We start from the raw sequence: 22647 nt of genomic DNA, 5'->3' as shown, positions 1-22647 counted from the left end.
TGGTTGTAAGTGAGTTTATAAAATTAAATACAATTCTGATGGGTCAGTTGAGCGATTCAAAGCACGGTTGGTCATCTTAGGAAATCAACAAGTGGAAGGACTAGATTACAATGAAACATTCTCTTCGGTGGCATAGATGGTGACTATAGGCCATATGAGGGTTTACACCATTCAAACTTTTCTGTGTTGATTGGTTTTGTCATGGCATTTGCTAGGTTATCTTTAGTGTGAATCTTCTGTATATCAACACTTCCTTCTTCTACTACTTCCCGAATAAAGTGATATTGTACTCCAATGTGTTTTGTTCTTGAATGAAAGGCAGAATTTCTTACAATGTGCAAGGCATTCTGACTATCACAATACATAGAAATCTTCTGTTGTTTGTGCCTGAGTTCTTCTATCAACCTTTGGATCCAAATAGATTCCTTGCATGCTTGTGTAGTTGCCATATATTCAACTTTTGTAGTAGATAAAGCTACAACAGTTTGTAATTTAGATAGCCAGCTTACAGCTCTTCCTGCAAGCATGAACACATATCCTGTAGTAGATTTTCGTTTATCAAGATCACCTGCAAAATCTGAGTCAACATATCCATTGATAATGAATTCCGATCCTCCAAAAGATAATTCAAAATTCGAGGTCCCTTGATGTATCTCAAGATTCTCTTAACAACATTCCAATGCTCTTTACCCGGATCTACCGTAAATCGACTTACCACCGCAACTGCTTGAGTAATATCTGGCCTTGTACAGATCATGTCATATATAAGGTTTTCCACTGCTGATGCATACGGTACTCGAGACATTTCCATCCTCTCTGCTTCACTACTAGGGCACATACTTAAGGATAATTTAAAATTAATAAGAAGTGGGGTTGAAATTGGCTTGCATTCTTGCATGTTGAAGCGTTGTAAGATCTTCTTCAAATAATTCTTTTGCGATAGCCAAATCTTCCTATCCTTTTTGTCTCGGTGAATTTGCATCCCTAAAATCTTGTTTGCTGGTCCCAAGTCTTTCATATCAAATTCCTTAGCCAACTGTGTCTTCAATTCATGGATTTGATCTTTGTTGGGACCTACCACCAACATGTCATTGATGCAGAATTTACAACTACAAACTAACCGGTAAGTGCACCGGATCGTACCAAGTAGTATCTCAAGTGAATGAGGGTCGATCCCACGAGGATTGATGGACTAAGCAACAATGGTTAAGTGATTTACTTAGTTAGACAAACAAAAAATGTTGTTTGAGAGTTCAAAAAGTATTAAACAGTAAACTCATAATATCAGAAGACAGGCAGTAAATAAGTTGAGAATAATATATGGAGAAATAGTTAAGGTTTCAGAGTTATCTATTTTCCTGATTAACTTTTCTTACTAACTATTTTAATCATGCAAGATTTAATTCATGGCAAACCATATGTGACTAAATCCTGATTCCTTAGACCTTTTTAGTCTCCTCTAACTCTCATCAACTGTCAATTCCTTGGTCAATTAATTCCAATTAGAGGGTGAAGTTCAATTCTAGTTATATGCCACAGAAATCCTAATTACCCAAATATAAGAGGATTATATGTCACGTATCCTGTTAAATGCAGATAATTAGAAATTTAGGAGAATATGTTTTCAAGCTGTTGTTCAAGTAAAGAGCTTTTCCAAGTTATACAAGAACTCAATTAGAAAGAGGGTCATACTTCCGTTTCACCCGATTTCATAAAATAAAGAACGAAAGCAATTCTTGAATTATATGAATCAGTACATGAATTAAAATAGAAAAATAATAGAATCAATCCATACAATAGACAGAGCTCCTAACCTTAACAGTGGAGGTTTAGTTGCTCATGGTTCAGAGTGAAAACTGGGATTCTCTTAAATTATAAATTTTGGAATGAGCTAGTAGAGAAGAGAAGTTTCTTTTTCCTTTTATATCTAATCCTAATTAATTTAAAATCTATTTTCTAAAACTAAAATAATATCTTTTCCTAATTTAAAATAAAATAAAGTTAAATCAGAATTAATTAAATTTTCAAACACTCATAATTCGGACGCTGGGACCACCAATCATGCGCCTTACTTGGTGAACTTCTGCGCTTAAATTGAGTTGTTGTTGTGCATTGCGCGTGCTTGTTAGTGTCTTGCGCCTAACTTGAGAAATCTCAAGTTAGGCACAGCCTAGCCAGTGCTCCAGGGAGTGTTATTTGTGAAACTGGCATGTGGCCCTTTGCTTTGTGCATGCTTAAATTTGTTCAGTCTTGGCAGTGTAGTTGGAGAAGAAGTGTGGACTATTATATATCGTTGGAAATCAAATGCCACTAAAATCACATCCATTAGACCTCTGTAGCTCGAGTTATTTAGGTTTGAGTACATAGAGGTCAGGGTTGACAACATCATTCGCCTTCTTCTCTTTTTTTGCAAAAACTCCATCAAATCCATCCGAATGCTACCTAAAATAAACAGAATTGCACACGACTCAAAGTATCATCCATAGTGGCTAAAAGATAATTAATTATTGATTAAACTCAACAAATTAAATGCAAATTCACTAGAAAAAGATAGGAAAGATGTTCACGCATCAGTCATCCACATACAACAGCAAAATGATGAAAACATTATCACCAGATCTATTGTAATAGGTACAATGATCTGAACTAAGTCTGTTGTATCCAAGGCTAATAATGGAAGAATCAAATCTCTTGTACCAATACCTTGGTGCCTGCTTTAGACCGTACAGAGATTTAGTTAATCTGCAAACCAATTTTTCTTTTTCTTGTTCTTCAAAATCTTCTGGTTGGAGCATATATATCTCTTTTTCAAGTTCTCCATGAAGAAAAGCAATCTTTAAATCTAATTGCTATAGATGTAAATCAAATACAGCACACATAGCCAAAACTACTCTAATAGTAGTTAGTCTCACCACTGGAGAAAATATTTCATTGAAGTCAACACCTTCTTTCTGAGCATATCCCTTGACAACCAATCTTGCACGATATCATTCCACCTGATCATTACTATCTCGTTTGATCTTGTAAACCCATTTGTTACCAATGGCTTTTCGACCTGCTGGAAGTTCAACAAGTTTTCAGGTATGGTTCTTATGTAACGCCTCAATTTTTTCTTGCATTGCTGTCATCCACATAGAAGCGTCTGGATTGCGCATAGCCTCCATAAAAGTTGTTGGCTCTCCATCTTCTGTCAAAAGACAATATGCATCATGGTTTGTTAAAACATAATTTGAGTGCCATGATGGTGTTCTTCTTTGTCGAGTGGATCGATGAACTTCTATGTCATTGGCCTCTACTTCTTGTTCTTTGTGTTGTGGTTCTGCTTCAGAAAGATCACCTTCTCTGAATTTTTCATCTATTTGAACAGTGGTTATCTCTTTAACAGTGCTGTCATTTTTTTGTTCCTTTTGTAATTCATCTTCTGCAAATATTACATCTCTACTGACAACTACTTTGCGAGCAGTGGGATCCCACAGGCGATACCCCTTAACTCTATCAGCATAACTCAAGAATATACATTTTCTAGACTTTGGGTCCAGCTTTGTTCTTTCTTGGAAATTGTACATCACGTATACAGGACAACCAAATATATATAAAGAAGAATAATTAGGTGGCTTACCTTGCCACATCTCCATTGGTGTTTTCAATCCAATTGCAGTTGATGGTGACTGATCACATAACAAGCGGTTTTAACAGCTTCTGCCCAAAAAAACTTAGCTAAACCTGCAGTTTGAAACATAGCTCGTGCTCTTTCTAGGAGAATCCTATTCATTTGCTCTGCTACACCATTTTGCTGAGGCATATATGCAACTGTGAATTGTCGCTGAATACCTGCTTGCTTGCAAAATGTTAGAAATTCACCATCGACATATTCTCCTCCATTATCTGTCCTTAAACACTTGATCTTCTTTCCAGATTCAAGTTCTAACTTTGCTTTGAATTCTTTGAACATCGCAAACACGTCTGACTTCTTCTTGATCGGGTACACCCATAGCCTCCTAGAGTAATCATCAATAAATGATACAAGATATTTGCTCTTCCTAGAAACATCTCTGGTGATTCCCACACATTATAATGAATCAACTCCAATATGTGCTTGCTCCGAGAAGTTGATCTATCAAACGTCAATCTATGTTGTTTGCTTGTAGCGCAGTGCTTACAAAATGGTAAGTTTACCGATTTGAGCTTGGGAATAAAATTACGTTCTACAAGAATCTTCAAGTCTTGTTCTGACATGTGGCCTAGTTTGCAATGCCATATCATCGTCATTTCTTCTTGGCTTGTTGAAGCAACTGATGCCTCTGCCTCTTGCAAAGTATCTCCCACAAGCATATATAGATTTGCTGCAATCTTTTCTGCTTTTATTATCGCAAGAGTGTGAAAATTAGTAAAGCTAATTTTAGAAAATAAATAAATAAATAAAAATTAACTAAAATGAAAAGTAATTAATAATCCTAGTTTATAACCGTAGGATTTTAATGGTTGAAAAAGAGAAGAATTATATACATTTAATTGACGGATGGTTCATATTGAAGAGACTCACCTATAAATTGAGTTTTTCTTTGATTCATTTCAATCAAGTCATCCAGATAGAATAACATAATATTTTTTTGAGTAGTTTTCTCTTATATGTAGAGAGAAGTGTGTTCTCCTTTTGTCAAGAGAGAGTGTTATTGTGGTCTCCTTGTGATAGAGAGAAGTTGTAATTCTCAAAGAAAGTTATTCAATTATTTTCATATTTTATACAAATTTCTAATTTTTCATATCTATATTTTGCTGTGTCATTTGTCTGGTACCTAACAGTGGTATCAGAGCCAAAGATTGCTGATTAATATTTTTTTTTTGCTACGAGTTACCATCTAAAAAAAATGACAGCAAAGTATGAAATTTCAAAATTCAGTTGGAGTAATTTTTTCATATGAAAATTGAAGATAAAAGCCATTATGAGAAAAGACAATTGCGTGACAGCAATTGAAGGTAGACCCACTGGAATTACAAATGAAAAATGGAAGGAGATAGACAACAATGCTGTTGCAAACTTACACTTGGCACTACCTGACTCAGTTTTATCAAGTGTAGCAGAGAAAAAGACAGCAAAGGAAATTTGGGATGCTCTCACCAAATTATATGAAGTCAAGTCACTTCACAACAAGATATTCTTGAAGAGAAGATTTATACTCTTCGAATAAGTGAGTCCACGTTGGTAACGGATCACATCAACAATCTAAATACACTATTTTTCCACCTCTTATCATTGGAATATACCATAGCATAAAATAAACGTGCAGGGTTCTTACTTCAAAGTCTACTAGATTCATATGATCAGCTTATCATTAACTTAACTAATAATGTTTTGACTGATTATCTTTCTTTTAATGACATGGCTGCTGCGGTTATTGAAGAATAATCTAGGCGTAAGAATAAGAAAGATAGATTAGAGAGCTCAAAACAAGCAGAGGCTTGTTGATGACAAGAGGGAGATCAATGGAGCATGGTTCCAGTGGGAGTCAAAGTAGACCAAAGTCACAAAGTAAGAAGCAAGTTAAATGCTACAATTGTGGTAAGAGAGGGCACTTCAAGAAAGATTGTTGGAATAAGAAGAGTATAGAGAAGGTTCCAGAAGGATCAAGTTCTCAAGGATGTGTTGCGAGCACCTCTGATAATGGAGAAATCCTGTATGGCGAAACAACAATTGGTTCTAAAGGCAGCAAACAACTCACTGATGTTTGGATTGTTGATTCAAGAGTAACATGTCACATGACTCCTCATCATGATTGGTTTTGTACATATGAACCTGTTTTGGAAGGATCGGTGTTTATGGAAAACGATCATGCCTTAGAAATTGTTGGAATGGTACTGTCAAAATAAAAATGTTTGATGGTTCTATTCGTTCACTTCAAGGGGTAAGACACGTGAAAGACTTAAAGAATAATTTGTTGTCGATTGGGTAATTGGATGAACTTGGCTGCAAGACCCATATTGAAGGTGGGATCTTTAAAGTTGTAAAGAAGCTCTCGTGGTAATAAAAGCAGAAAACATTACAGCAAATTTATACATGCTTGTGGGAGATATTTTGCAAGAGGCAGAGGCATCAGTTGTTTCAACAAGCCAAGAAGAAATGACGATGATTGCAAAGTAGATCACATGTTAGAACGAGGCTTGAAGATTCTTGTAAAGATTTGAACTAAATAATGGTAATCGGCCTGTTTTCTCTTTGATACAAACTTTCATATATATATATATATATATATATATATATATATATATATATATATATATATATATATATATATATATATATATATAGCAAATCTTTTCCTAATATAACCACTTGATTTGTTATCCTAATTTATTCCTACCAAAAATATATATGACAGATTGTTATATACATAAATAACCAAACCTTCTAATTGACATTTTATATATAACTTATGTTGACCGTTGTTAAATGTTTTTTTCTTTGAAGGAACATTTGTATCTAGTTTCTAATATATTTTTACTAAGCAATAAAAAACATTTATAACATATCCAAAATTTTTTTAAAATTATATCAAAAAAAATTAAATTACATTAAAAAATTCAAAAGGTTGCGGATATTTTTCTGTATTTTAAATTTCAATTTATTTTTTACTAAGGGACAAAAAAGATCTATAATATTAAAAAATATCTGAAGTAAATACTAAATCGGTATCTGAAAGATTCTGGTGCTGATAAAATGATATTTGACTTTTACTATTGGCAAAATAGTCCCTAAAAAATTTAAAAATTTGACAAGCGTATCTCCAAATTTGCTGGAGTAAATTTTTGGCAAACACAATGCTGACATGGCTACCGTATTCTAGTAGGGGTGGCAAAGCGGGCTGGCCCGTCCCAATCCGTCTAGGCCCATCCTATAAATAGGGTGGGCCGGTCCGCCCCGCCAATTAAGATGGGTTCAAAATGCTAGCCTACTCCCACTTTATAGCGGATTGGCGGGTCGGCGGGCTAACCTGCTTAACTTTTTTTGTTTAAATAAAATTCATTAAAAATAACTAAAAGATAATAATTAAAAAATTAAATACAAATAGAAGATAGTCAAATTATAATATAATTTTTTATTATCTTTTTTTTTTTTAATTTTTAACTTCGATAAATTTATTGAAAATAATATTTGTCAATAAAACCATCTTTATTTTAAAAAATAAGTCACATAATTTGAACAAATATACGAAATTGTAAAATAAAATAAATAAAATTAATAACTAAAAGAAGAATAAAAACAAAAACAAAAAAAGTGTTTGAAAATTTTATAATTATTAATTTTATAATAGTAATCACTCTTTTATTTAATAAAAAATAAAAAATAAACTAGAAGTTATATTAAAAAATGATTTAAATAAAAATGTTATATTAAAAAAGTTATCCTCACTCTTGTCTGGGTTATATTATACCAAGATTAGTGCCATTGAATCACATGCCATTGTAAACTAGAAGTTTACTAGCCTAAATGAATTAATAACTTGGCATAATCGATTGGGTCATTCAGGAACAACCATGATGCAGATAATTATTGAAAATTCCCATGGACTTTCACTAAAGAACCAGAAGATTCTTAAATCTAGTGAATTTTGTTGTGTTGCATGTTCTCAGAGAAAGCTAATTTTAAGGTCATCACCAGTAAAGATTGGATTTGAGTCCCTTTAATTCCTAGAAAGGATTCAAGACGATATACGTGGACCTATTCATCCATCATGTGGATTAGGGGTGCACAGACCCGGCCCGGCCCGAAGGCCCGGCCCGGTCCCGAACACTTTAGGAACTAATTTGGAGTGATTTCATCGGGTTTAGGGTCGGGTACGGGTCTCAAAAATAGACCCTGTCATTATTTCGGGTCGGGTCCGGGCCATAGCTCGGGTCACCCGAAGTCGGCCCGGTGGCCCGGTCAACATACACAATTAATATTTTGTGTTATTAGTGATAAATCATGACTATTCTCACGTGGAATTTAAGTATTGTAAACCTTAATATTTTGTGTTATTAGTCATTATAAGACTATAAGTTAATGTTTTATGTTTAGAATGCATAAGATTTTAGACTAATACATAAGATTGTGTTATTTGTATTGATTTAAATATTTGGTATTATTAGACAATATTAGTATTGATTGTGGTTATGCTTTAATATTGATTGTGGTTATGCTTTAATTTTGAAGAATGGTTAGTTCTTGTTATATTTTTCTAAGTGAATTTTACCATGTTAACTAATGGTTGGAGCCTTGGAAATTTGGATATTTTTACATGCTAGTTTACAAGAAGGTATCAACGTAATGTAATGTTAACGGCCCGGTTTCCACCCGGTATAATTGTGGCCCGAAAGTGTATTGGTTTCATCGGGTTTAGGGTCGGGTTTGGGTCTAATAAATAGACCCGGTGTATATTTCGGGCCGGGTCTGGGTCACATCAAACCCGGCTTCACCCGGCCCATGTGCACCCCTAATGTGGATCTTTTAGATATTTTATGATTCTAATAGACGCATTTTCGAGATGGTCACATGTGTGCTTATTATCTTCTCGCAACCTGGTATTTGCGAGATTACTTGCTCAAATTATTCGATTAAAAGCACAGTTTCCAGAAAATTCAATCAAAGCACTTCGTCTTGATAATGCTGGTGAATTTACTTCCCAAGCATTTGATACTTGTTGCATGGTTAACGGAATAAGCGTTGAACATCTAGTAGCTCATGTTCACACACAAAATGGGTTAGCAGAATCACTTATTAAAAGCCTCCCATTAATTGTTAGACCCTTGCTTATGAGATCAAATCTCCCAATCTCGGCTTCGAGGTATGCTATTTTATATGCCGCAGCACTTATTCGTTTGAGGCCAACAAGTTACCATCATTTTTCTCTTATGCAATTAGCTTTTGGTCAGCAGCAAAATATTTTCCATTTAAGAATATTCGGGTATGCGATATATATTCTCATTGCACCATATTCTCGCACCAAAATGGGACCCCAAAGAAAATTGGGGATATATGTTGGATATAATTCTCCTTCTATAGTGAGGTATCTGGAGATATATTTAAAACTCGATTTACGGATTGTTATTTTGATGAATCAAAATTTCTAACATTAAGGAGAGAGAATAAGCTTCCTAAAAAGGAACTTAATTGGAATGCATCATCCTTGATGCATTTAGATCCTTGATCAGGACAATGTGAACTAGAAGTTCAAAAGATTATACATTTGCAAAGAATGACAAATGAATTACCTAATGCATTTTCTGATACAAAGAGGATAACCAAATTCTATATACCAGTTGAAAATGCTCCAATTTGAATTGAGGTCTCAATCAGACAAATAGCCACCAAAACAAATTCACGACAGAAATGTGGCAGGTCTGTCGGTGCCAAAGACAAAAATCTTCAAAAAAAGAAAAGAGGTAAATACTATTTTTGTTGAAAAAGACATAGTAAAGACATCTGCAGTTATCCAAAATTCTGATATAATTTTAATGTCAGAAGATGTTCAGGTGCCTGAAAATTGTGAAAATGACGATATCTCGATAAATTATGTCTTTACAGAAAAAAAAATGGGACCGAAATAAGATAATTGTCGATGAAATATTTGCATATAATGTGGCATTAAATATCATGCATGAAAGTAAGGATCTTGAGCCAAGAACAGTCGAAAAATGTCGACAAAGGAATGATTTACCAAAATGGGAAGAAGCTATGAAGGTTGAGTTAGTCTCACTTGTAAAACGTAATGTCTTTGATGTAAACCCCGGTTAAATTAGTAGATAATTAGTCAATAAATTAGTTTTTAATAAGGAGGATTATAAATGTGAATATTATATCAAATTAGGATAGAGCTCATCGAAACGAGAATTTTGACACAAATTTTGAAGAAATTGGTCCAAGATTGGACCGAACAGGTCGAACCGGTTGAACCGGATTCGAACCGGGCTGTCGGTTCAACCGGACCAACACATTAAAAGAGCCGAAAGCCCCTTTCTTCTTCATTTTTCCTGCTGCATCACGATGAACTCCAGGGAGAAGAAAAAACTCCCGAACCTCCTACGATAAATTTCCAAATCCCATAACTTCTCCGTTCGAGCTCCAATCGCCGCACCGTTTGTGGCCACGCGTCCACCGCGTCGAGCTCTACATTTCTACCGGAACAATTTCACTGGTAACTTGTTTAATCACTCTCAGCTTCATCTTCCCCCAATTTTCGAATTTTAAGTGGGAATATTGAATTTCTTTGATTTCTGATGTTTTAGGATCCAATTAGCTTGAGAGAAACGTTCACTCTTGCTTATGTGAAGCTTGGGTAAGGTGAGGATACGATAATTCTATTTTATTTTCTTTGAATTTGAGCTTTGAGTATTAAATTGGATATATATGTTATGAATGTGTATTAGGTTGTGAATAAATAATTGGAGCTTGAAATTGTGAATATTGGAACTTGGAGGAAGCGGATTAGTTGAGGTTTTGAGGGCTGTGTTCTTTTAGGAAAATTTTCTTGGAATAACACTTGGGAATCGGCTAAGGTATGGTTTAGGTTTCTTGCATTTAATATATAATGTTCTGTGAAAACTTAGGCTAGATGACCATAGGATAAGTTGGAATGCAGGTGTATGTTTAATATTTAGTAATTTGTCGATGAATATAATTGGTTGAAGTTTATTGGATAATTAGTTATTAATTTTGGATGGTGAATGTTGTTATGTTAATTTGGAGAGAATTATAGTTGAGTGTTATTATTGATGAACACGGTTGGTTTGGTGCTTGTTGATTAATTAATGATTCGGTGAATTATTGATTTGAGGTATTTTGTGTTAAAAGCCTAGGATTTGTGAACTATGACTCTCAGTTGAATTTTGGTTGTTGGATTTGAATATTGTATGAGTTTAATTGTTGATCTGAGGTAGATTTTTGTGGAGATTGTTATGATAATGAGGAAGGGTATGTTGAATTGAAAAGGAAGCAGGTTTGGACCCGAAAAGGGTGGCAAAGTCCGAGTTTTAGAGGAGATGCTGCCGAAATTTTATAAAAAATTAGAGATTTTGTTTATGTGATTATTTAAAAAGATTTAGATTCAAAGGTTATATGGTTTGATTTAGAGTTATTAAGAAAATGAGTATGTTTTAAGTTTGATTCATTTAGAAAAGAATGAGTTATGTTTTGAATTGGAACTATTAATGGACGGAATGGGAGGTGTGATAATGAAGGATAAGGATTGAATATGATTGATATATGATGATGAATGAAATGCGATTGAGAATGATGTTGAAGTTGATGAATTACAATTGAATTATTTATATGGCTTATGAATTTGAATAATCTGAGATACGAGATTCCCTGGATTAAGTGCCGTGGCTTGCCACCACGTGTACCAGGTTGAAAACTCGATACTCTGTTGACCCTACGACGTAAGTGTGTGACCGGGCACTATATGAATTCCCGGGAATGTTACCCCCATTGAGTATTATTGATTATTTGAGAAAAACTATGCATAGACTCTTGAGGATGCACGTCGGGGGACAGTCTAAGTACAATTCAGACTTGTCGGGTTGGCTGGATAACCGACAGATGAGCCTCATCAGCCATAGGACAGGCATGCATCATATGCATATTACTTGAACTACTTGCTTGTGTATTAACTGGGTGTGCTTAAATGTACTTGCCATGTTAAATGTATATTTGTTATCTGCAGTACTTGTAACCTTCTTGTGCTTGCCTTTGTTTGTTTACTTGTCTGTGAAAATGCATGATGGAGTTGGAGGTAAGGAGGAATGACAGAATGGGATTTAGATTTAAGGTTAATTTAAGTTAGGTTTAAATATCTTTAGAAAACCACCTTTTATGGCTTCTATTTAATACTTTAAGCTCTATAATCTGAGTGTCGGCGTTCTAGGATTGCCTCTGGCATTCCCAGGACCTTATATATTATGTGTGTGGCACCTTTACCATACTGAGAACCTCCGGTTCTCATTCCATACTATGTTGTTATTTTTCAGATGCAGGTCGAGAGGCATCTCGTTAGGCGTCTGGACTCTTGAAGCGGAGTGGTTACAGGGTTATTTTGTTATGCTATGATGTGTATATATATACTTGGTTTTCTCTCCGCATAACTTGTTCTTTTGATCCTCCTAGAGGTTTATGGAGAGGCAGGATTGTGTATATGTACTTTTGGGTTCTGGATATGTATGTATATATATGTAAATATTCTCCGGCCAGTCTTGACTTCGCAAGCTGAGTTAGGAGCTTGTTATTTTGTATCTTTGGTACTCTATTCCTACTTCTGTTATCATATGTTTAATAGTTATGGTTTCCTTAGCTCGCAGGTTAACCCGTTCCTTGAGCGTTGCGCTTTTATTTTGCGATTTTGTTTCCTCTTTTCTTCACGGCTCCTAGCATATTATAATTCTTCTGCTATTATATGTACTTATTTTATTTTAGAGGTCGTAATACCACACCACCTCTGCTTTACGGCTTAAGCGTAAAGCTTAGTGTGGTAGGGTGTTACATTATGGTATCAGAGCAGTTCGTTCCTATAGAGCCTGAAAGACGGACTGATTGTACTTCTGTGCATTCTCTGTATATGTGTTTATGTGCTATTAGGATATCTGACTGATATATATGGCATAAACGTTTGTGAGCATGCATTTGGAACTTAAAGCATTAGACTTGCGATATTGAGACTGATCAACTTAATATCACTTGTTTGGTGTATATAGGGACCAGATGTCAACTCGCGGACGCGGTCGCGGGCGAGGTAGAGATAGGACAGGCACCGTTACTCCTGCCCCCATAGGGACTGATCCAGTAGACTTTATGGCTGCCCTGGGAAATATGGCTGCAGCTATGCAGGCGACAGCCGAGGCACTGGGTAATCAGATAAATCAGGAAAATCATGGGAACAATAATGATGAGGGCGGTCCAATGACACTTGCTACATTTCTGAAATTTCACCCTCCGACTTTTAGGGGAACCTCAAATCCCACTGATGCAGATAATTGGATTCAGGCTATGGAAAGGGCGTTACAGGCACAACAGGTTCCTGAAGAGCAATGTGTTGAATTTGGAACTTATCAGTTGCAAGGTGAAGCTCAGTATTGGTGGCAGGGAACACGACGTATCCTGCATCTTGATGGTGCTGCGATTCCTTGGGAGGTTTTCCGGACAGAGTTCTATAAGAAATATTTTCCTAATTCAGCCAGAAATGCCAAGGAACTTGAATTAATGCAGTTAAAGCAGGGACAGATGACTGTTGCTGAGTATACTAGTAAGTTTGAGGAGCTGTGTCACTTTTCTCGTATCTGTCAAGGTGCGCCTGAAGATTTTGCTGAATGGAAGTGTATTAAATATGAAGGAGGTCTTCGGAGTGATATTCTGAGCTTCGTTGCCCCAATGGAGATCAGGGTGTTTTCTGAATTGGTGAATAAGAGTAGGGTGGCTGAGGATTGTGTGAGGAAGGCGGCAGCAGAGAAAGGAAGTTTGAGGGTGCCTTTTCAGAGGCCTTCTGGGAGGAACTTTGCTCCGAGAGGTAGAAATTTCAAGCGTGGAGGTTTTGTTCCGCAGTAGACTCAGGATCAAGGTAATTACAGAAGGCCGAATACCAATGCTAGTCAAGGAAAAAGGTTTGGGAAGCAGCCACAGCAAGATCTGAACTGTCAGAAGTGCGGAAGGTATCACCCTGGAGTTTCGTGCAGATTCGGACTTGGAGTATGCTATTCTTGTGGACAGCCCGGGCATATGGCCACCAATTGCCCGGAGAAGAAGAAGTATGAGACTGGTAGGGTGCAGCAGCCAGGGAGAGTATACACCACTTCTACCATAGGTGCTGAGGGATCTGAGACACTGATTAGAGGTAATTGTGAAATGGCTGGTAAAATCTTAAATGCTTTATTTGATTCAGGAGCAAGTCATTCATTTATTGCATTTGAAAAGGCCCATGAGTTGGGATTGAGAATGGTGGTTTTAGGTTATGATTTGAAAATATATAATGCTACTCATGAAGCTATGGTGACTAGGATAGGATGTCCACAAGTTCCCTTTCGAGTACAACAGCGTGAATTTGTGCATGATTTGATTTGTTTGCCTATGACTGGTCTTGATCTCATTTTGGGATTGGATTGGTTATCCAAGAATCATGTTTTGCTTGATTGTTCTGAGAAGTCAGTACAGTTTATGCCGGAAGGGTCAGAAGCACCGGTTGTGGTGAATAGTTACTATTTAAATTCTATGATAGTAACCTGTTCTGGAACTGAATGTCAGGGTATTATGTTATTAACTGCAGGAGTATCAGGTGATGATCAGAGTTTAGAGCAGATTCCGGTTGTATGTGAATTTCCAGATGTGTTTCCGGATGATATTAATGAATTCCCACCTAACCGAGAGGTTGAATTTGCAATCGAGTTGGTACCTGGATCCGGTCCAATTTCGATTACTCCTTATAGGATGTCACCTTTAGAAGTGGCTGAATTGAAAGTTTAGCTGGAAGATTTGTTGGGTAAGCATTTTATCCGACCAAGTGTTTCTCCGTGGGGAGCGCCAGTGTTACTGGTAAAGAAGAAGGATGGGAGTATGCGGCTGTGTGTCGACTATCGGCAATTGAATAAAATCACTGTGAAGAATAAATATCCGTTGCCTAGAATCGATGATCTAATGGATCAGTTACAGGGTGCCGGTGTGTTTTCTAAGATTGATCTGCGATCCGGTTATCATCAGATAAGGGTTAGAGACGAGGATATTCCGAAAACCGCTTTCAGAACCCGTTATGGTCATTGTGAATATACAGTAATGTCTTTTGGGTTAACTAATGCCCCGGCAGTATTTATGGATTATATGAACAGGATTTTCCGACCGTATCTGGACAAGTTTGTTATTGTCTTCATTGATGACATTCTTGTTTATTCTAAGACTGAAGAGGAACATACTGATCACTTGCGAACTGTGCTGCAAATTCTGAGAGACAGGAAGTTGTACGCTAAGTTATCTAAATGCGAGTTCTGGAAGAGTGAGGTGAAGTTTCTCGGCCACGTGGTGAGTAAGCAGGGAATAGCTGTGGATCCTGCTAAGGTTGAAGCAGTGATGAATTGGGAGCGGCCAACTTCAGTGACAGAGATCAGGAGTTTCTTAGGTTTGGCGGGGTATTATCGCAGATTCATTAAGGGATTTTCACAGCTCGCCTTACCTTTAACTAAATTGACTAGGAAGGATACGCCTTTTATCTGGACTCTAGAGTGTGAGGAGAGTTTTCAAGAATTGAAGCACAGATTGACTACTGCACCCGTATTGGTATTGCCCGAACCAGGTGAACCGTTTGAAGTGTATTGTGATGCATCTCTAAAAGGTTTAGGGTGCGTTCTGATGCAGCACCAGAATGTTGTGGCATACGCCTCACGGCAGTTAAGGCCGCATGAAATGAACTATCCGACACACGATTTGGAACTTGCTGCTGTTGTGTTTGCTTTAAAGATTTGGAGGCATTATCTCTATGGTGTTAAGTTTCATGTTTTCTCAGACCATAAGAGTTTGAAGTATCTTTTTGAGCAGAAAGAGTTGAATATGCGTCAGAGGAGATGGATGGAGCTTCTAAAAGATTATGATTTTGAATTGAATTATCATCCAGGAAAAGCGAACGTTGTGGCGGACGCTTTAAGTCGGAAGTCTTTATATGCAGCTTGGATGATGCTATGGGAAGAAGAATTACTAAGGGCATTTCAAGGTTTGAATTTGGGAATTAGAGAAGAATATGGAATCCTGTGTTTGAGTCAGTTGCAGATTTCAAGTGATTTTAAATTAGAACTTCTGAAGGCTCATCGAGATAGTGAAGCGTTACGTAAGGTATTACCAGCAGTTGAACAGGAAAAACAGTGGAGAGTGTCAGAAGGTCAGGATGGTTTATGGAGGTTCAAGAACCGAATTATTGTGCCTAATGTTGGAGACCTGCGATAGAGTATTTTGAAGGAAGCTCATAAGAGTGGATTCTCAATTCACCCAGGGAGTACTAAAATGTATCAGGATCTGAAAGCGATGTTCTGGTGGCCAGGGATGAAGAATGATGTGGCATTACATGTATCTAAATGTTTAACGTGTCAGAAGGTTAAGATTGAGCATCAGAGACCATCAGGGACCCTTCAGCCTTTGGAGATTCCACAATGGAAATGGGAGAGTATCGCAATGGATTTTGTGATAGGTTTGCCTAGAACTCGGTCTGGTTGTGACGCTATTTGGGTGGTTGTGGATCGACTGACAAAATCGGCTCACTTTCTTCCTATCCGAATAAGTTGTACAATGGAAGAATTAGCTCGAATGTATATTAAAGAGATTGTCAGATTGCATGGCGTGCCTTCTACCATTATATCTGACAGGGATCCTCGCTTTACATCAAGGTTCTGGGGAGCTTTTCAGCGTGCATTTGGAACTCAGCTAAGCTTGAGTACTGCGTATCACCCTCAGACAGATGGTCAGTCAGAAAGAACTATTCAGACGTTGGAGGATATGCTAAGGGCTTGTGTTTTGGACCAGCTTGCGAGCTGGGATCGGTATATGCCATTAATTGAATTTGCTTATAATAATAGCTATCATGCGAGCATCGGAATGGCTCCATATGAGGCTCTGTATGGCAGAAAATGTCAGTCTCCACTGTGTTGGTATGAAACTGGAGAAAGAAGTTTGTTAGGGCCTGAGATGATAGCTGAAACTACTGAACAGATAAAGAAAATTCGTAGTCGAATGCTTATAGCCCAAAGTCGCCAGAAGAGCTATGCTGATCAGAGGCGAAAGCCTTTGGAATTCGAAGAAGGAGAACATGTCTTTTTGAAAGTTACACCAACCACTGGAGTGGGAAGAGCTATTAAGACTAAGAAACTGAATCCCCGTTATATTGGACCCTTTGAGATTCTGAAGAGGATTGGGCCAGTGGCTTATAGAATTGCCTTACCGCCATATCTTTCGAATTTGCACGACGTGTTTCATGTGTCTCAGCTTAGGAAGTACACTCCTGACGCAAGTCATATTCTAGAACCGGAACCAATCCAAGTGAGAGAAGATCTAACACTTTCAGTGATTCCAGTGAGAATTGATGATACTAATATTAAACGATTACGCGGAAAGGAAGTGTCATTGGTAAAAGTAGCTTGGAGTCGAGCTGGTATCGAAGAACATACTTGGGAACTCGAATCAGATATGCGAAAGGACTACCCACATCTCTTTTCAGGTAACTGAATTTGAATTTTGAGGACAAAATTCTTTATTAGGTGGGTAGGATGTAAACCCCGGTTAAATTAGTAGATAATTAGTCAATAAATTAGTTTTTAATAAGGAGGATTATAAATGTGAATATTATATCAAATTAGGATAGAGCTCATCGAAACGAGAATTTTGACACAAATTTCGAAGAAATTGGTCCAAGATTGGACCGAACAGGTCGAACCGGTTGAACCGGATTCGAACCGGGCCGTCGGTTCAACCGGACCAACACATTAAAAGAGCCGAAAGCCCCTTTCTTCTTCATTTTTCCTGCTGCATCACGATGAACTCCAGGGAGAAGAAAAAACTCCCGAACCTCCTACGATAAATTTCCAAATCCCATAACTTCTCCGTTCGAGCTCCAATCGCCGCACCGTTTGTGGCCACGCGTCCACCGCGTCGAGCTCTACATTTCTACCGGAACAATTTCACTGGTAACTTGTTTAATCACTCTCAGCTTCATCTTCCCCCAATTTTCGAATTTTAAGTGGGAATATTGAATTTCTTTGATTTCTGATGTTTTAGGATCCAATTAGCTTGAGAGAAACGTTCACTCTTGCTTATGTGAAGCTTGGGTAAGGTGAGGATACGATAATTCTATTTTATTTTCTTTGAATTTGAGCTTTGAGTATTAAATTGGATATATATATGTTATGAATGTGTATTAGGTTGTGAATAAATAATTGGAGCTTGAAATTGTGAATATTGGAACTTGGAGGAAGCGGATTAGTTGAGGTTTTGAGGGCTGTGTTCTTTTAGGAAAATTTTCTTGGAATAACACTTGGGAATCGGCTAAGGTATGGTTTAGGTTTCTTGCATTTAATATATAATGTTCTGTGAAAACTTAGGCTAGATGACCATAGGATAAGTTGGAATGCAGGTGTATGTTTAATATTTAGTAATTTGTCGATGAATATAATTGGTTGAAGTTTATTGGATAATTAGTTATTAATTTTGGATGGTGAATGTTGTTATGTTAATTTGGAGAGAATTATAGTTGAGTGTTATTATTGATGAACACGGTTGGTTTGGTGCTTGTTGATTAATTAATGATTCGGTGAATTATTGATTTGAGGTATTTTGTGTTAAAAGCCTAGGATTTGTGAACTATGACTCTCAGTTGAATTTTGGTTGTTGGATTTGAATATTGTATGAGTTTAATTGTTGATCTGAGGTAGATTTTTGTGGAGATTGTTATGATAATGAGGAAGGGTATGTTGAATTGAAAAGGAAGCAGGTTTGGACCCGAAAAGGGTGGCAAAGTCCGAGTTTTAGAGGAGATGCTACCGAAATTTTATAAAAAATTAGAGATTTTGTTTATGTGATTATTTAAAAAGATTTAGATTCAAAGGTTATATGGTTTGATTTAGAGTTATTAAGAAAATGAGTATGTTTTAAGTTTGATTCATTTAGAAAAGAATGAGTTATGTTTTGAATTGGAACTATTGATGGACGGAATGGGAGGTGTGATAATGAAGGATAAGGATTGAATATGATTGATATATGATGATGAATGAAATGCGATTGAGAATGATGTTGAAGTTGATGAATTACAATTGAATTATTTATATGGCTTATGAATTTGAATAATCTGAGATACGAGATTCCCTGGATTAAGTGCCGTGGCTTGCCACCACGTGTACCAGGTTGAAAACTCGATACTCTGTTGACCCTACGACGTAAGTGTGTGACCGGGCACTATATGAATTCCCGGGAATGTTACCCCCATTGAGTATTATTGATTATTTGAGAAAAACTATGCATAGACTCTTGAGGATGCACGTCGGGGGACAGTCTAAGTACAATTCAGACTTGTCGGGTTGGCTGGATAACCGACAGATGAGCCTCATCAGCCATAGGACAGGCATGCATCATATGCATATTACTTGAACTACTTGCTTGTGTATTAACTGGGTGTGCTTAAATGTACTTGCCATGTTAAATGTATATTTGTTATCTGCAGTACTTGTAACCTTCTTGTGCTTGCCTTTGTTTGTTTACTTGTCTGTGAAAATGCATGATGGAGTTGGAGGTAAGGAGGAATGACAGAATGGGATTTAGATTTAAGGTTAATTTAAGTTAGGTTTAAATATCTTTAGAAAACCACCTTTTATGGCTTCTATTTAATACTTTAAGCTCTATAATCTGAGTGTCGGCGTTCTAGGATTGCCTCTGGCATTCCCAGGACCTTATATATTATGTGTGTGGCACCTTTACCATACTGAGAACCTCCGGTTCTCATTCCATACTATGTTGTTGTTTTTCAGATGCAGGTCGAGAGGCATCTCGTTAGGCGTCTGGACTCTTGAAGCGGAGTGGTTACAGGGTTATTTTGTTATGCTATGATGTGTATATATATACTTGGTTTTCTCTCCGCATAACTTGTTCTTTTGATCCTCCTAGAGGTTTATGGAGAGGCAGGATTGTGTATATGTACTTTTGGGTTCTGGATATGTATGTATATATATGTAAATATTCTCCGGCCAGTCTTGACTTCGCAAGCTGAGTTAGGAGCTTGTTATTTTGTATCTTTGGTACTCTATTCCTACTTCTGTTATCATATGTTTAATAGTTATGGTTTCCTTAGCTCGCAGGTTAACCCGTTCCTTGAGCGTTGCGCTTTTATTTTGCGATTTTGTTTCCTCTTTTCTTCACGGCTCCTAGCATATTATAATTCTTCTGCTATTATATGTACTTATTTTATTTTAGAGGTCGTAATACCACACCACCTCTGCTTTACGGCTTAAGCGTAAAGCTTAGTGTGGTAGGGTGTTACATTTGAACCTATAGTTCGTACACCAAAAGATGTAAAACTTGTTGGATATAGATATGTATTTGTGAGAAAACGAAATGACAAAAATGAAGTTGTACGCTACAAAGCTCGACTTGTGGCACAAGATTTTTTACAAAGGCCTGGTATATATTATGAAGAAACATATTCCACTATAGTGGATGCAATAACATTGCGTTATTTGGTTAGTTTATCCGCATATCATAAACTATATATGCATTTAATGGATGTGGTAACAGCCTACTTATACGGCTCATTAGATCGTGATATCTATATGAAAGTCCCTGAAGGATTAAAGATATCTAAATCATCCATTGAATATTCACAATGATTATACTCAGTCAAATTGCAAATATCTTTATATGGTCTAAAGCAATCTGGTCGAATATGGTATAATCGTCTTACTGAGTATCTAGCAAAAAATAGATTTAAGAATGATGATATTTGCCCTGTGTTTTCATAAAGAAATCTGCATTTGAATTCATTATATTTGCTGTGTACGTTGATAATTTAAATATCATTGGAACTCCTGAAGAGATTCTAACAATTATCAAAACTTTAAAAGAAGAGTTTGAGATGAAAAACTCTTGGAAAGACTAAATTTTGTCTCGGCCTGCAGATCGAGCATACAAAAAATGGGATATTTATTCATTAAACAACATACACAAAAAAGACCTTGAAGAGATTTTATATGGATAATTCGTATCCATTAAGTATCCCAATGATCGTAAGATTTTTGGATGTGAAAAAGGACCAATTTTGTCCTAAAGAAGAAAATGAAGATATCCTTGGTCCTGAAGTATCATATCTTAGTGCTATTGGAGTGATAATGTACCTTGCTAATAATACACGACCTGACATATCATTTGCGATAAATTTACTAGTAAGGTATAATTCCTCTTCAACCAGAAGATATTGGAATGAAATCAAACAAAATTTTTGATATCTTTATGGAACGGTTGCTATGAGATTGTTTTAACCCTATGGATCTAAGTCACCACTAATTGGCTATGCAGATGCAGGATCCTTGTCTAATCCTCACAAAAGAAAATCTCAAACAGGATACCTGTTCACATATGGTGGTACAGCTATATCATGAAGGTCCACGAAACAGACGATAGCAGCAACCTCTTCTAATCATCTGAAATACAAGCGATGCATAAAGCAAGTTGCGGGTGTTTTTGGCTCAGGAGTCTGATCCAATATATTCTGTCATTATGTGGATTAATTGATCATAAGATAGCTCCAACTGTCCTATTTGAAGATAATACAATATGCATTACTCAATTTAAGGGTGAATACATCAAAGGTGATATAACAAAACATATTTCTCCTAAATTCATCTTCACTCATGATCTTCAAAATCAAGGGACAATTGATGTCCAATAGATCCGCTCAAGTGATAATCTGGTAGATATATTTACAAAGTCACTTCCAAAATTATTTTTTGAAAGATTGGTACATCTGATTGTGATGCGCTGATTTCGAGATATTAAATAATGTCGATAAAAGGGGGAGGCTGTACTCCTTTTTTTCTTGGTGAGTTTTTTTTTTCCGTTGGGTTTTTCTTCACAAGATTTTTAATGAGATAGTTTCTATCACAAAGAATTTTGTACTTTTTTTTTTCATTAAAGTTTTTTTTCATTGAATTTTCTTTAATAAAATTTTAATAAAGTATAATTTTAAATGGTCATTTAAAGAAAAATGTTGTGATAAGAAAAAACATATGGATGTTCATTTATGATTTGGCTGTTAATTGAATGAATTATTTTTTTAAAGATGAATTCAACTTAATTGAGAGTTGAAAATAAAATCCTTATATGTATAAATCAGGATAGTATGACATGTGAATTATACACAGAAACAACAATACCATACTCTTTTCTTATATAATATAAATTCTCTCTCTATTAGTTTCCTCTCTCTTTATACCATATCATTTATTTTCCTTCTCTATTTTATACATTACTACATATATTAGAGATATTAATTGGGTTGAATGCTAGAGTTATTTATTTATATCTCTTTATTTTTATTTTCTCTTTTTTAATTATTTATTTTATAACAGTAACAAATATTTTTGACAGCTCAATCAAACAATGTATAATACTAAGTTTTTAATTAATACCTATGAGTTTCTATTCAAGTCATGTGTATGCTGGTTGTAGTAATTAAGTAGAAACTAATATTGTTGTTTTATTTCAAAACTCTTTATTAATGGAGGGGTTATTAAAAATTATATAAAATATCTGTTGACAATAAATATATATAAAAATATAAAATAGTGAAACGGAATAATTTTATAAATATTTTGCATAATTCCATTGGATGAACCCTCTTATGAAGTTCCATCAAATACTTTAGGTTGTTTGCTAATTAGTATCCATCTTCTGATTTAGATAATAGAGACTTTACTTGCATGCTTGTTGATAATTAATTTTTTACTAAAATAATATTTACAAATTTATATTGTTGATAAAAATAATATTTAAAAATTTAATTAAAGGATAAATAAATTTTTAAATAATTTAAAATATCATAAAAATAATTAATACATTTGATTCAAATTTTTATAAAAATATTTAAATAATTATTTATAAGGTGTACATAAAAA

Source organism: Arachis stenosperma, chromosome 5, assembly GCF_014773155.1.
Source record: "Arachis stenosperma cultivar V10309 chromosome 5, arast.V10309.gnm1.PFL2, whole genome shotgun sequence".
Classification (NCBI taxonomy): domain Eukaryota; kingdom Viridiplantae; phylum Streptophyta; class Magnoliopsida; order Fabales; family Fabaceae; genus Arachis; species Arachis stenosperma.
This window is presented reverse-complemented; position numbering follows the sequence as displayed.